Genomic DNA, 12,671 nt, shown 5'->3' on the forward strand with positions numbered 1-12,671 from the left:
TGGAAAGACCTTGCTCACTCGGTTCGTCTTGGGAATGGGTTTTAATGGAAACAGAGAGTGAGATTCGCGGCACGTATGTTAGTCTGTGGCTACACAGTGAAGGGTAAGAATGGCCCCTGAGTGGCTGTGCCACTCTGTCCTCTGACTAGCAGCGTCTCCTTACCCTGAAAGGCTGTAATACTGTCCACTGTGAGCTTAACTTTGGAGATATTTGGCCGACCGTCCACATGGCTCCTCCTTCTGACCTGCCCTCTGTCTCCTCAGCGGCTCACCCCCTCTCGTCAGCACAGGACCACCAGTCAAGCTGACCACCTGGCCCCAGCGTTCGAAGACCACACTGACTAGTGAAATGCTCCCAAGGACATTTTTCATGAAGGCTAACAGCACGTACAAAGTGTTCATTAAATGGCAGCTCGGGTTCCTTCCCCCCATGACCTGAACTGGCTCATTCCCTCAGATTTCCAAGAGGTCCACTTTCCAGGGGAAACAACAAATCCTTCCCGTGCGTAAATGAGGTTAGCCTTCTTGAGTATGTCTTTGCATTTTCAATGGGGTCTTTCAGGAAACAGAATGACTTAAACCAAGGACTGGTTCCAGTGCTGGAGCTCCCAGCCACTGAGGAGGAGCCGTAGGAAGCCATGTGGGTTCCAGGGCTATTTGTGCTGAGCCCTCAGAGAGGCTCCCCACCCAGCTTATGAAGCCTGGCCCCCAAGATCATATCGCTTTGGTTTCTGTCTCTTTGTAATGACCATCCAGAATGGCTTCAATGTGTTTTCCATGTGTGGAAGGGGCTGTAACTTTCGAAAGATGTCTTGGTGGGGGATGGTTTAGAGAAAGGGAGGGATGGGGGTGTGAAGCAATATGGCTGAACTTGGCTCACAGAACCAAACACAGGGAAGAGGGGACAGAGGCCACAACAAAGCACACTTCTCTGTGCCATTCTCACTCCTCATCTTGCTCAGAGCTGCTCTTAGGCTCCCAATGTGTTTAAGGGACTCCATAACCACATGTAGAACCGAGCATATTTCTCTCCATCTTTTTGCCCCTCTCTCTCCCTCTCCTACACATGACTTTTCCTAGTGAGCACTTTCTAGGCCCTGCAGAATCAATGCAGAATCAGTCTTAGTTGCAGACATTGCATTGTCTTGCAGGACGATGGGACCCACGGAGGGCAGATACACAGACCACTAGACAGACATTGCAGAATCAGTCTTAGTTGAGGAGCTCGTTGCCTGGTCGGAAAAGAAAGGAGGAAATAGACCGCAATCATGATAATCACCACAAACACTGAAATTCCTCTTTCTGTGCACAGCCACTGGGAGAGGTTTAAATTTCTTAGGATTTTTGTCACATTTTTTCACTCCGTCAATACTTCCAACGCTGTGAAGCGGATACTCTTTTCATTATCCTATTTTGTCAAGACCCTTATTTTCTTTAATGTTTATTTATTTTTTGAGAAAGAGGGACAGAGCATGAGCAGCAGAGGGGCAGAGAGAGAGGGAGACACAGAATCCGAAGCAGGCTCCCGGCTCTGAGCCGTCAGCACAGAATCCAATGCGGGGCTCGAACTCATGAACCGTGAGATCATGACCGGAGCCAAAGTCAGACACTCACCTGACTAAGCCACCCACGTGCCTCTATTTTCTTGAAGATAGTTTGATGTGGGGTTCGAACTCATGAACTGTGAGATCATGACTTGAGCCTAAGTCGGATGCTCTACCGACATCATCCTATTTAGAAAATGGGGGGAACCGAGGTGCCGAACAATTAAGTAACTTGCGCAAGGTCACGTACCTAGTCAAAGGCCAGGCTGACTCAGTCCCAGGCCACTTTACTGCACCACACAACACCTCCTCTGCCCGTGACGTTGTTGTTTTACAGCCCCGAGTGGCACCTCTGGGAAGCTTCCTGGAGGAGATGTCTGAATCGTGAAAAATGAATACAAGTTTCTCCGGCAAAGGAGGAAGCAGGCTGCAGGGTAAAAGGAGTCTTCTAGCCTAAGGCGATGTCAAAGTCTGGAAGCTGGGAAACGGGGACTCAATTCTGAAAGCCAGGCGGAGCCTCTAAAAATCTCAAGGATGACCAGACTTGTGCTCTAGACACTCCTGCTCTCATTTGTGGGTGTTTCTGAAAGCCACAGTGTGAAGGATAGAGGCTCTGCAGAGAACAGCCAAGCATCCCTTACTGTCTCTCTCTCTCTCTCTCCCTACTGCGTACCTACCCTCCACATCCACTAGGACCTTTGCTCATTCATTCGTTCACTGATGCAACATTATTCAACAGCTGTTGATGAAGTGCCTCTTCTGTGTCAGGAACTGCACCAGGTACCAATGTGACAAACATGGACGAGGCACAGGTGATGCCCTGAGAAGGACAGGGCTGCCGGGGACACAGGCGTATACTCACGTGAGTTCAGAAGCAACAACGTGCAAAATGCTAGATCGTGGACATGTTCAAAGTGCGAAACCTGAACAGTAGAGGAGGCGATAGGTCTTCACGGTTAAGAACACAGACCCTGGAGTCACATCGCTCTGGGTTCAAATCTCAGCTCGGCCGCATGGTGGCTGTGTGACCTTGGGTCACATTCCATTTCTCTGAATCTTAGTTTCCTTATGAGCAAATGTAGATCAGAGAGTTGTTACAAAGATCGAAGGAGTTAACGGTTTTTTAAAGTTAACTTAGTACAATACAAACGTAGAAGCCCCGAAGTGACAATATTCCCCAGTAGATGTCACTGCTACATAGGGAGTTGGGTGAGATGTCTGAGTTCAAGTCTACCACTTAAGGATCCCTTCAGGAAACTGGTATACAAAAGGCTTTCTTTTCAAAATACAAAAATACAGCAGAGCGTGAGTAGGCTGTGAAATGTACAGGGGTCAGGGCTCACGATCACCTTTCCTAAGTCTTTAGACGTACTTGGAAGTTTTAAATATTTTCCAGAGTGGCTCTCTGATGGAAGCAATTTTCTTTCTGTTTCCTAGAAATCCTAGATTTGATTTCTTTGGCTTAGGTTTTGTCAGGGAGCACCTATTAATTTCCAAGTGTTTCAAACCATTTCTGAGAAGGCATGTGACTAATGGTTGCCAGAAGCCACCAAGATCTAACTTTAAGAGGAACTCAAGACGGGGACCTGGGGACCTTGTGGCACAGGAAAAACCTTCAGGCAGCAAGAGGCAGCATCACTGGGGCTGGCTTTATGGCAACTAAGTTTGAACCTATAGCCCTATTTTCGGTGGACCGGGAAAGGTCGAAGTTCAGCGACTCAGGTTTTGCTCCATGATCTCCATAGATCTCAGCTCAGACATGGCATAGTGGGTGAGTGATTTTCTTTCTGGCTCTTGATGCTGACATGACCAGCCCTTGGGGTGAAATAGGTAGGCAGACACCACAGGGGTCATCGTGCACTCATCTTCTTATCAGATCTCGTACAGAAAACTTCCTTTGGACCAGACTTAGTGTGAGGGATACAGAGGCGAATAAGGCATGGTCCTTTTCCTCAAACAGTTCCCAGTCTAGACGTGAGTGGGAGGAATAGGCCTGCGAGAGTATAGGTATAATACGCTCTTTTAAATATATTTTTAAAGAAGTGTCAATAAAGTCTGTAAAGAAGGGGAATTTGGACCTTTGTGTTGAAGGATGAATGGGAGTTTTTCATGGGGACACGTGAGAGGAGAACATTCCAGATAGAAGAAGCAATGCCCATCCCAGTACAACGCCTCAAAGGCAAAACTAATAGCAACTGCTCTGAATTGAGGGTCTCGGGACTTGGGTGGAAAGATGAGGTGCCCCTCTCAAATTCAAGGAGGCTGTGTGCGGGTGCCTCAAAGGCCCAAAGACCCTGTAAAAGGAGTCCTAAATGCTTCCATGTTGGAACCACCCTTTTCCCCTATATTGTTCATTTTGTGACTTCTAGTTCCTTGCTAGGCAATCAGCGCCCACTTCATTTCACAGGGGCCAGGCTACGAGGGTAATTTTGGGCACACAATACAATTTGCCTCGGCCCTTGTAAAGGAAGGCCCTGGTAAAATAACAACCAGCCTTAAGGTACACTAGCTAATAGTGATAAGGGTGGATGTTAGTGATGGTTCATCCTGTTGAGTGCTGTCTAGCCCTGTATTAAATGATGCGTGTGTGTTATCTCATCTAATCCTCATACCCACCTTACGAAGGAGAAGGCAGAAGAGTGTCAGGTTCGCGGCAAAGCCTGGGCTGTGGGCATCTGGGGCCAGACTGGCTGGGTTCGTATCTTGACAGTATTCCTTATGAGCTAGGTGACCTCGGGAAATGGCTCCATGCTTCTGCGTGCCCCAGTGTCTCCATCTATAAAATGGGGATAATCACAGTACCTACCTTTTGCATATGAATTCACTTTAGGGGATGGCACCGGAAGAGCTATCCTGGGCTGCAGATCGCCAGGAGTGGTTTTAAAAACCTACTTTGTATCCAGCTGCCAGCACCTCACTCACGGTGAATGAATCTGAGAAACTCAACAGGTACAAGCAATCACCGGAAAGCTATTTGTTGTGATTGGAAAACACTCAAAGAAATGGAGTGGTTCATAGATGATTTAATATTTCGGAGGTGGCACGTGTGAATGAGTAAGCTCAGGGTATATGAGCGAGTTTACATTCCACATCAAGGTTTTACTTAAATTTTACATTTTGTTTAAATGAGAAGTGAGATCAATGTAATATGGCTTAAACCTTTCTCAGAAATTTATGGCTTCTTTTAATAAACCTCATAAAAGACACTTTTAAACATATGCAGCGTTCTTAATGTAATGGTTCCATTCCTGAAATATATAGTATTTAGGTAGCATCTAAAATGCTGTAAAAGTATCACAAAGGCTGTAAAAATATTGTTAACGGGAAGAAATCTTTTAGAGGGATAAATATTTTCTTGGAAAAGGAAAACGCTGTGAACCTTTTAAGCAGGGGAATGGCTTGGTTTTGAAAAATAACAATTTGCCTTTTTTATGTCCTTTCTGTGGTTCTACTTCAGCCAATTATTAGATTAAAGCAAGCTGTTGCTACGTGCCCTAGAAACTCAGACGGATTTGATGGTGCGCCCTAAGTTTGTGAGGACAAGTTCCATTTAAAGCTTTAATGAGGTCAAGGGAACAAAGAAGGAGCCTGGCTGAGTCCTTTGTGTTATTTCAGGAGTGTATCTTAGAATTACGAGGCTTGCATAATGCCAGGGAAAGAACACAGGATTTAGAGCTAAAAGCCCTCAGTTTGAGACCTGGCTCTGCCATTTACTGGCTCTGTGACCTTGGCATAGTCACTTAAACGCTCTGAGGCTCGGTTTCTTGGGTCTAGAAAAAGGAATTGAGATAGCTGCTCCAGCCACTTTGTGAGGCTATTGTAGAGTCAAACGATTGAATGTAGAATGAAGTGCTTTGTAAGCTGGGAAGGCGTAAAGTGCTCGTAGACTTCATTTACTTGACAAACATTTGTTGAGCACTTATTATGTGCAGACACAGAGCAGAGCCTCCTGTAAACCATTCTACATGGATGAGAGGCTATTCCACCCTTAAAGATACATAGGTACATTCTTCTTCGGTGACCTTTTCCCCCATCTATTAATCGCCACCTTCAGAAAGTTTTCCACTGCATATACCATAAGACACGGATAACTGTTAGTAATGAATAGAGAAGCACTCTGTGCTATGGTTGGAAAGAACATTGAGTCCAAACTCTTTCCCACACAGATGATGAAGCAAAGGTCCAGAGGGGGAGATGGTGTGCCCGGCCAGATTCAGTTTTCATCCCCTACAAGCCACAATGCCATATATAAACATCAGTAGAGTAAGAAAAAGAATATGTCTCCTGCCTACTGCCCAGACTTACCCTGCGTGAGCGGGGCAGTTCTGGAGGATGAAGAGAGGGAGGCTAAGGCCAATTCAGGAGGGATTTTGCATATATGTCAGGGCGTTTAGACATTATCCAGCAAATGTGGGACTCCAGTAAAATATTTTAAGCAAGAGAGTTATAGAATTAGATACATGGTTCAGAAAGAAGACCCCGGGACAGTGTAGAAAATGAGTTTGTTCTCGTCATGACAGGGGACAGGGGACATGTTGGAAGGCAGCTCCTTAGACCTCCTGGGAAGTGATGTAGGTTTGAATGGTGGACTGTCAGTGGGGATGGGACGTATGAGTCCACTGAGCACAGTGGTGACTGGAAGAGACCTCCTCCCTCCCCAGCTTGGGAAACTGGGTGGGTGATAGTTTTCACTGAGAAGCAAAGAGGAGGAGGAGGAGGAGGAGGAGGAGGAAGAGAAGCAAGAATTAATTGGTGGGGGGAGGGGGGAAGATCTTGAGTTCAGGTTGACATTTAGGGGCCGATGTAAAAAACTATATAGTTGAAAAGAGCCTAGAACTTTGAAAGAAACTCTGTGCTGAAGACATTTATTTGCTATTTCTAACTCCTGTGATGAACACAGTTTAGATTCCAGTGCAGACTGTTAGAAAGAAAACAAGATCTGGTGTAGAAAATAATAACAATAGTGAAAAGAACTAATGTTTATTTAGCCCTTATGTGCCAGGCACTGTGTTAATTCTTTTAACAAGTTATTTCCCATATCAAGCCACTGGGGAAAGAATGAAACCCATGGCACGCTGTGGAATAAAACGTCAGAGGGGTTACAATAAAATTCAAAATCATACTAGGCCTTCTGATCAAGGACTCAGAGGGGATCTGTCTGCCTTCTGAGGATTCGGGGCTCTTCTCAAGTACAAAAAGTGATCAGATATTAATTCTTTAAATGTACATTTCACTATGCCCTCTCTACTCTTCTTCTGGGGTCTAGAGCCCATCAGTGTATCCTCCTTTTAATTTCTCTTTCATTTTTATTTTTATTTTAAAAAATGTTTATTTATTTATTTTGAGAGGTGGGGAGGGCCAAGAGAGGGAGAGAGAGGATCCCAAGCAGGCTCCATGCCATCAGCACAGAGCCCAACATGGGGCTCAAACCCACAGACCAGGAGATCATGACCTGAGTCAAAATGAAGAATCTGACCCTTAATCAACTGAGCCACCCAAGCTCCCCTTAACTTCTGTTTCGTTTTTAAAGAATGCAACCTCCATTTTAGTAGGACTTGGCTACTAAGCGAAATATATAATCTACTGTCAATCCCATTCAATTAATTTCCATTTTATATATTGTAAATTTGTGTCTGAAAGGCCAATCTATGTCTTTGTAAAAACGATATTCCACATCTTAACTTACGGTTTCAATCTCTCTTCTAGTTTTTTGAAATTACAAAAACATTTTAAATATTCTTGTAATGACTTGTACACTAATTATATCATCTGTGTCATTTCTGCGTCAGTTGCAGTCGATTTCTTTATCTACATTATGGGTCACATTTCCTGATTTTTTTTACGTCAGGGAACTTTTGACTGAATGCCGGACTCTGTGGTTGTTACTTTCTGCATGATAGTTTTTGTACTCCTGAAAGTATCTTCTTGAACTTTGTTTGGCAAAGCAGTTTTATTATTCAGAAATAGTTTAAATCTTTTGGATCTTGCATTTAAGCTTTCTTAGGGTGGGTGGAAACATGTCTAGTCTAGCCTGATTTTTCCCCACAGCAGCGACAGACTCTTCTGAGTACTCCACTTGATGGCCCATCAATTAGGAGATTTTCTACTCTGGCTGGTGGGAACAGGCAATATACTTGGCTCTTTGAGGATAAGTAATTGGTCCTTCTAATCCTTCAGGTCGATCTTTCCCTGGGTTTTGCTACTTTCCATAAACATAGCTGTTGATCAGTAGTGAGTTAAAGACTTAAGAGGACTCTGCAGATTTCCATGTTCCGTCCCCACATAGTTCTCTTTTCTTTGAGATTCTTCCCTGAAAACTCTAGCTGCCTTAGCCTAATTGTACTTCTAGCTTCATTTCTTCACCCTAGAGACTGTCAGTCCAGGCTCCCTCTCCCTATGCTGTAGCCCAGGTACTGTATCCAGGCAGCAATCTGGGGAAATCGTAGGACTTAGTTCATTCGTTTCGTGTTTCCAAGGTTTCCTACTCCTCTGTTGTCTCACAGCTAACATCTTGAATTACGTTGTCTCATGTATTTTGCGTGGCATTTCATTTGTTTCCAGAGGAGAGTAAATCAGTCCTTGTTAATCCAACTTGTCCAGAAGAGTAGTTTTCACAACGCTATCTTGACCGGAAGTCAGCGAGGTATGGAATATGCTAAAAACTACTGAGTCACAACATAAAGACTGAACCAGGTGTTAACGGGAGATCGTTGAGCTAAAGAAAGGTACTGCTCTGTGGAAGAAGAGTAAGAGCCAAAGAGCTGTATATTCTCTTCCTACTTTCAAATGTGGTCCCTGGTGACAGTAGAGGAAAATGAGCCAATTGTAGAACCAGTTAATCCAACCATCGAGGCCAACTGTTGGCCAAGTCAAAGCTTTTGTTTGCAAGATTGTGGTGCTCCTCTTGCTGTCTTACAAAACTCTGACAACCCACTAACTGTAGCTCCACATCCTTCTGTATGGCTCTGGAACACTAGAAAACCACTAGAAGAACCAAACAACACGGGCCAGTCTGGGGCGCTCAGAGATAGATAGCTTTAAAAACCCTCAGGCAAAACTAATTTAGCTCCAGGCACTGAAACCCCAAATTTGCACTGTTTTCCCAAGGCTGCTGTAATTAACTGCCACAAACTTGGTAAATACCACAAGCAGAAACTTATTCCCCTGTAAGAAGAGCCTAGAAGTCTGAAATCAAGGTGTCAGGAAGACCGTGCTTTCTCTGAATGCCCCAGGAAAGAGTTCTTCCTTGTCTCTTCTGGCTGCTGGTGGATCCCAGAATTCCTTGGTTTGTGGCTGCATAACTCCAGTCTCTGCCTCTGTCAGTAAGATTTCTTGAGTGTGTGGCAGGTGGTGGGGGTTGGCAGAGCTGAGAAAGATGTGGGAGAGGATGGGGCAAAATCTTCAAGGCTGCAGCAATGTGAAGAAGTCACACAGTTCATAACAACAGCTCCCAGGGAGGAAGGCCACGTGGAAACAGAGGCAGAGACTAAGACCTTATACACAAAGTACTCACAGCAGTGCTAGGCACATAGTGTCGTATATGCGTGTTAATCACTGTTATCGGAACAGGTCACCGGGATTCCTTGCCGACTGACTGGGACGGCCACAGGGACTTATTCAGATTGCTTCCTATTTCTGAGATTGCCCTGTCCTTTGTTGCTTGATATACAATGTTTTCAAAATTGGCGTTTCATATATTGTGTATGTATTTGTTTCGGCGGAGAGGGTAAATCTAGTCTCTGTATCTTTAAGTTTTCTGGAAATAGAAGTGTCAGAATGCTGTCTTAACTAAACCTCAGGAAAGAAAGTCAATCCTTCTAAAGAGCCCGATATCAGCGGTATACAGAAATATAAGGTTAAACAGAACAGGGTTCCAAACTTCTGAACATTTCTTTGTGAACCTGCCTCGATTCAATTTTTAATTTGTTTTCAGCCAAAGCCCCGATGAATTATGGCAACGGCATGACCCCTCTTCCAGGATGCATATAGATATCGGAGCTCACATCTCATAAACTCTCTCTTCATGCTGATCTGACATCACACCAGGGGAACAATGAAAAATATTTTCCCAAACACTCTTTTCTCTGTAGGTACCATCACATTATTCATTCATCCACTCACTCTGGAATCAAGTCATTACAAAGAAGGTAGTGGGAAGTGACTGAGTCCTGGATATATTTTGGAAGTACTTGTTTTTGACATTACATGCTGACGAATTAAACGTGGGGCATGAAGGAAAAACAGCAACCAAGGATAACGGCTGGGTTTTGTGCTCAACAACTGAGTGGATGATGCTGTTGTTCACTAAGGTGAGGAAGGCTAAGGCGGGTAGGACAATAAGACCCGTGTTGTGGCTGTGTCCCGTTTGAGGTACCATCAAACATCTAAGGGGGGCCGGGTTGCCGAATGAACGCTTACATTTACAAACTCAGTAGACAAGTCCAGCCTGGAAACATGTTTTTGGAAGTTCTGAAAAAAATATATATTTGCACACACACCTATATACGCGTATAGGTGTATGTATATACATATATATGAAAGCATAACGATTATATGTTATTAATATGTATTAAAAAATATATATATATTATTTATAGCACCCAGGAAGATCATCTGAGGAGAAACGTAGAGCAAGGCACAGGGCACATTCTTCAGGTTCTGTGAGCACGATCACATTTAAGGCTGTTGCAGAGAAAAGAGATGTCAGTGAAGGGATTGAGAAGGCAGTGAAGTCAGAGGAAGATGGGGTGAAGGTGATATTCTAAAGCATCATGGAAGAAGGTATTAAAAGAAGGAGGGTGTGGCCAACTGAGTCAAATGCTGGGCCGAATTTGAATAAGGTGCACACAGCAGTCTGAGTTGCAAAATGCAAGTTATTGTTGACCTTGAAACGCCCTGAAGGGCTTGGAGATGTGGGCCAATGCCCAAGGAATGGCTTGAGGAGGGGAGGAGACGTGCGGACGGAGAGCCCGTGGGCACACGCAGCTCTTTTGAGGCATTTGACTGCCAACGGGAGCGAAGGAATGCGATGGAAGCTGCTGGAAATCAGGGTTGAGGGGACTTGGCTTGTTTCCTTTCTGAGACAGATGATGTTAAAGCATGATGTTAAGGTTTGTATGCTGATGGTCATGATCCAGTGGAGAGGAAGGAATGGATGGTGGAAGAGCCAAAGGGGTATTTGCGGGAGTGGGGGTGTACTACAGTGAGGAAGAATGGACTCCAAGTTGTGGAGAAGGAGCAAGTGAATTCGCCTGGGCGCTAGCTGAATTGTCTTCAGGGTAGGATGGCCACAACAACGACCCCCAAATAAAAGGAAAGCACTTGTGTGCGTGTGCATGCGTGTGCGTGTGTTTCCCATCAGCGGCATTCAGCTTCGTAGGTGCAGGTGTAGTGGGAGTGGATGGCTGCGTTTCACAGGACTGAGATTTCACTGGGCAGATATGATGGCGAAAGACTTAAGGTTGATTGGCGACCCAACATAAAACCATGCTGGTAAGTTGTGAAATAGGTACAGAAGGAGGAGGGAGTGACCCATTTATGAGGATGGCCCAGGGAACTGCTCCAGCCCCACTGCTCTGGGGAATCCAAGGAGACAGTTCTGGTACATGGTGGCCCCTCTGGGACAGAGGGCTTGCCCCCAGCTGTGTGTTCCTGGAAACTGGTGAGTCAGGTGCTGTGCCCCAGACCAAGGGAAGGAGGTTTAAACATTAAAATGATCCTTTTCTTGTCCTTGAGGGTCTAAGTTTTATTCCTAAGAACACCCGATTCCCTGGATTGCTCCTTATGTGTCCGTCCTTTTCTGCTGTGCCCCTACTTTTGCTCCTGGCAAGGGAGACGTCACTCAGGGGCTGACGTATCCCTCCAGCTCGTGCCAGTGACACCAGACCCCTGTGACGACCGGGTCAGGGGACTCTCAAAGGGAGGAGGTGTGAAGCGAAGTCTTGAGTGAGCAAAACACAAGCCTGGAAGTTAGAGGACGTGACCTTCGGTCCTGAATGTGCCCTTTCTGGTTGCTTGCCACATCTGGTTGATGCTTAGCCCCCGTGCCTGGAACCTAACTGGAACATGAACTCTCACTGTGACTACCCAGAGACTCCCCCCTTGAAACTACAGAGGGGAGCTTAGAGATTTTACAACTTACCCATAATTGTGAGGCAGCTAAGGTCCCGAGGAGAGAGTCTGGGGCCAAGCTCACTTACCTCTGGAGCCCCAGAGCCAGGTCTGGGGTACACACAGCTCAGACTCCTAGTCTGGTGCCTTCTACAGATTTGTTTTTCTTTCACAAATAGCCATGTGCCTCCCCTCCCCACTTTTGCTAATGGCATAATTGTCTCGCCCATTCACAGCTCTGTGTCAGGCATGCCAGTTCTGTGTTCATTTGAGTGGACAAAGGAGTAAACAAGTTAATTTTGGTCCTACAAATGCAGTGGGTGACAGTTTCTAGTTTTGGGGTAAAAATAATATCATTTCTGATTTGGGGGGAATAAAGTCACTGAGGTCCTGCCATCCAGAAAGGCCTTTTTCATGATAAACATAATGGCCATGATGTTTACTCCTGCTAAGGATGGAGGTCTAGGACCTCTGGGAAAGCATCCCCCCACACCGCACCCCCCATTCCCCTTCCCCCATCCCCCACTGCCTCTAAGTCTCAGTCAAGGTGTAGGGCTGCACAGGCTCTTGGAACTTTCTACTCTTCCGGGGACACTGCTTCCCTTTCCTCTTTCCCTCCTCTCTCTCTCTCTCTCTCTCTCTCTCTCTCTCTCTCTCAGCCCCAGGAAGTGGCTCTGTATTACATGCTGGGGCCAGATACCAAGGAGCACCCAGCAATAAAGCCCCTGAAAAATCTATGATCAATACTAGTGAGGAAAGGAAGAAAACAGATGAGATGTTTGGATGCTCACTAACATACATATGCAAATACAGCATCAACGGATTCCCAGAACTGAGTGGCTCCAAAGGACTCAGGAAGACAATAGTCCCAATTTACCACCAGCCTGGATACAAGGAGGCAGGAGGCTGCTGATTTTCTGAACAAAAGAAGGGTCAAATCTCAAGCTCAAACAGCTCTAAATGGGATAAACACACAGGAGAGAACTGGGAAGTAGGGGTGGGACAGTGGGGAGGAGA

The 12,671-nt window shown here is 45.5% G+C and overlaps 1 long non-coding RNA gene across 1 annotated transcript in view; it reads left to right on the forward strand.

Moving 5' to 3' along the window:
* The first annotated feature begins 932 nt into the window (after positions 1-932).
* The window catches only part of LOC128313065 (uncharacterized), a 38,586-nt gene continuing 26,847 nt past the window's right edge, over positions 933-12,671 (forward strand). Inside the window, exon 1 of the long non-coding RNA XR_008293226.1 lies at positions 933-4,493. This is a non-coding gene — a long non-coding RNA (uncharacterized LOC128313065). The remainder of the gene's footprint in view (positions 4,494-12,671) is intronic.

This window comes from Acinonyx jubatus, chromosome E4 (genome assembly GCF_027475565.1).
Source record: "Acinonyx jubatus isolate Ajub_Pintada_27869175 chromosome E4, VMU_Ajub_asm_v1.0, whole genome shotgun sequence".
NCBI classification, from domain to species: Eukaryota; Metazoa; Chordata; class Mammalia; order Carnivora; family Felidae; genus Acinonyx; species Acinonyx jubatus.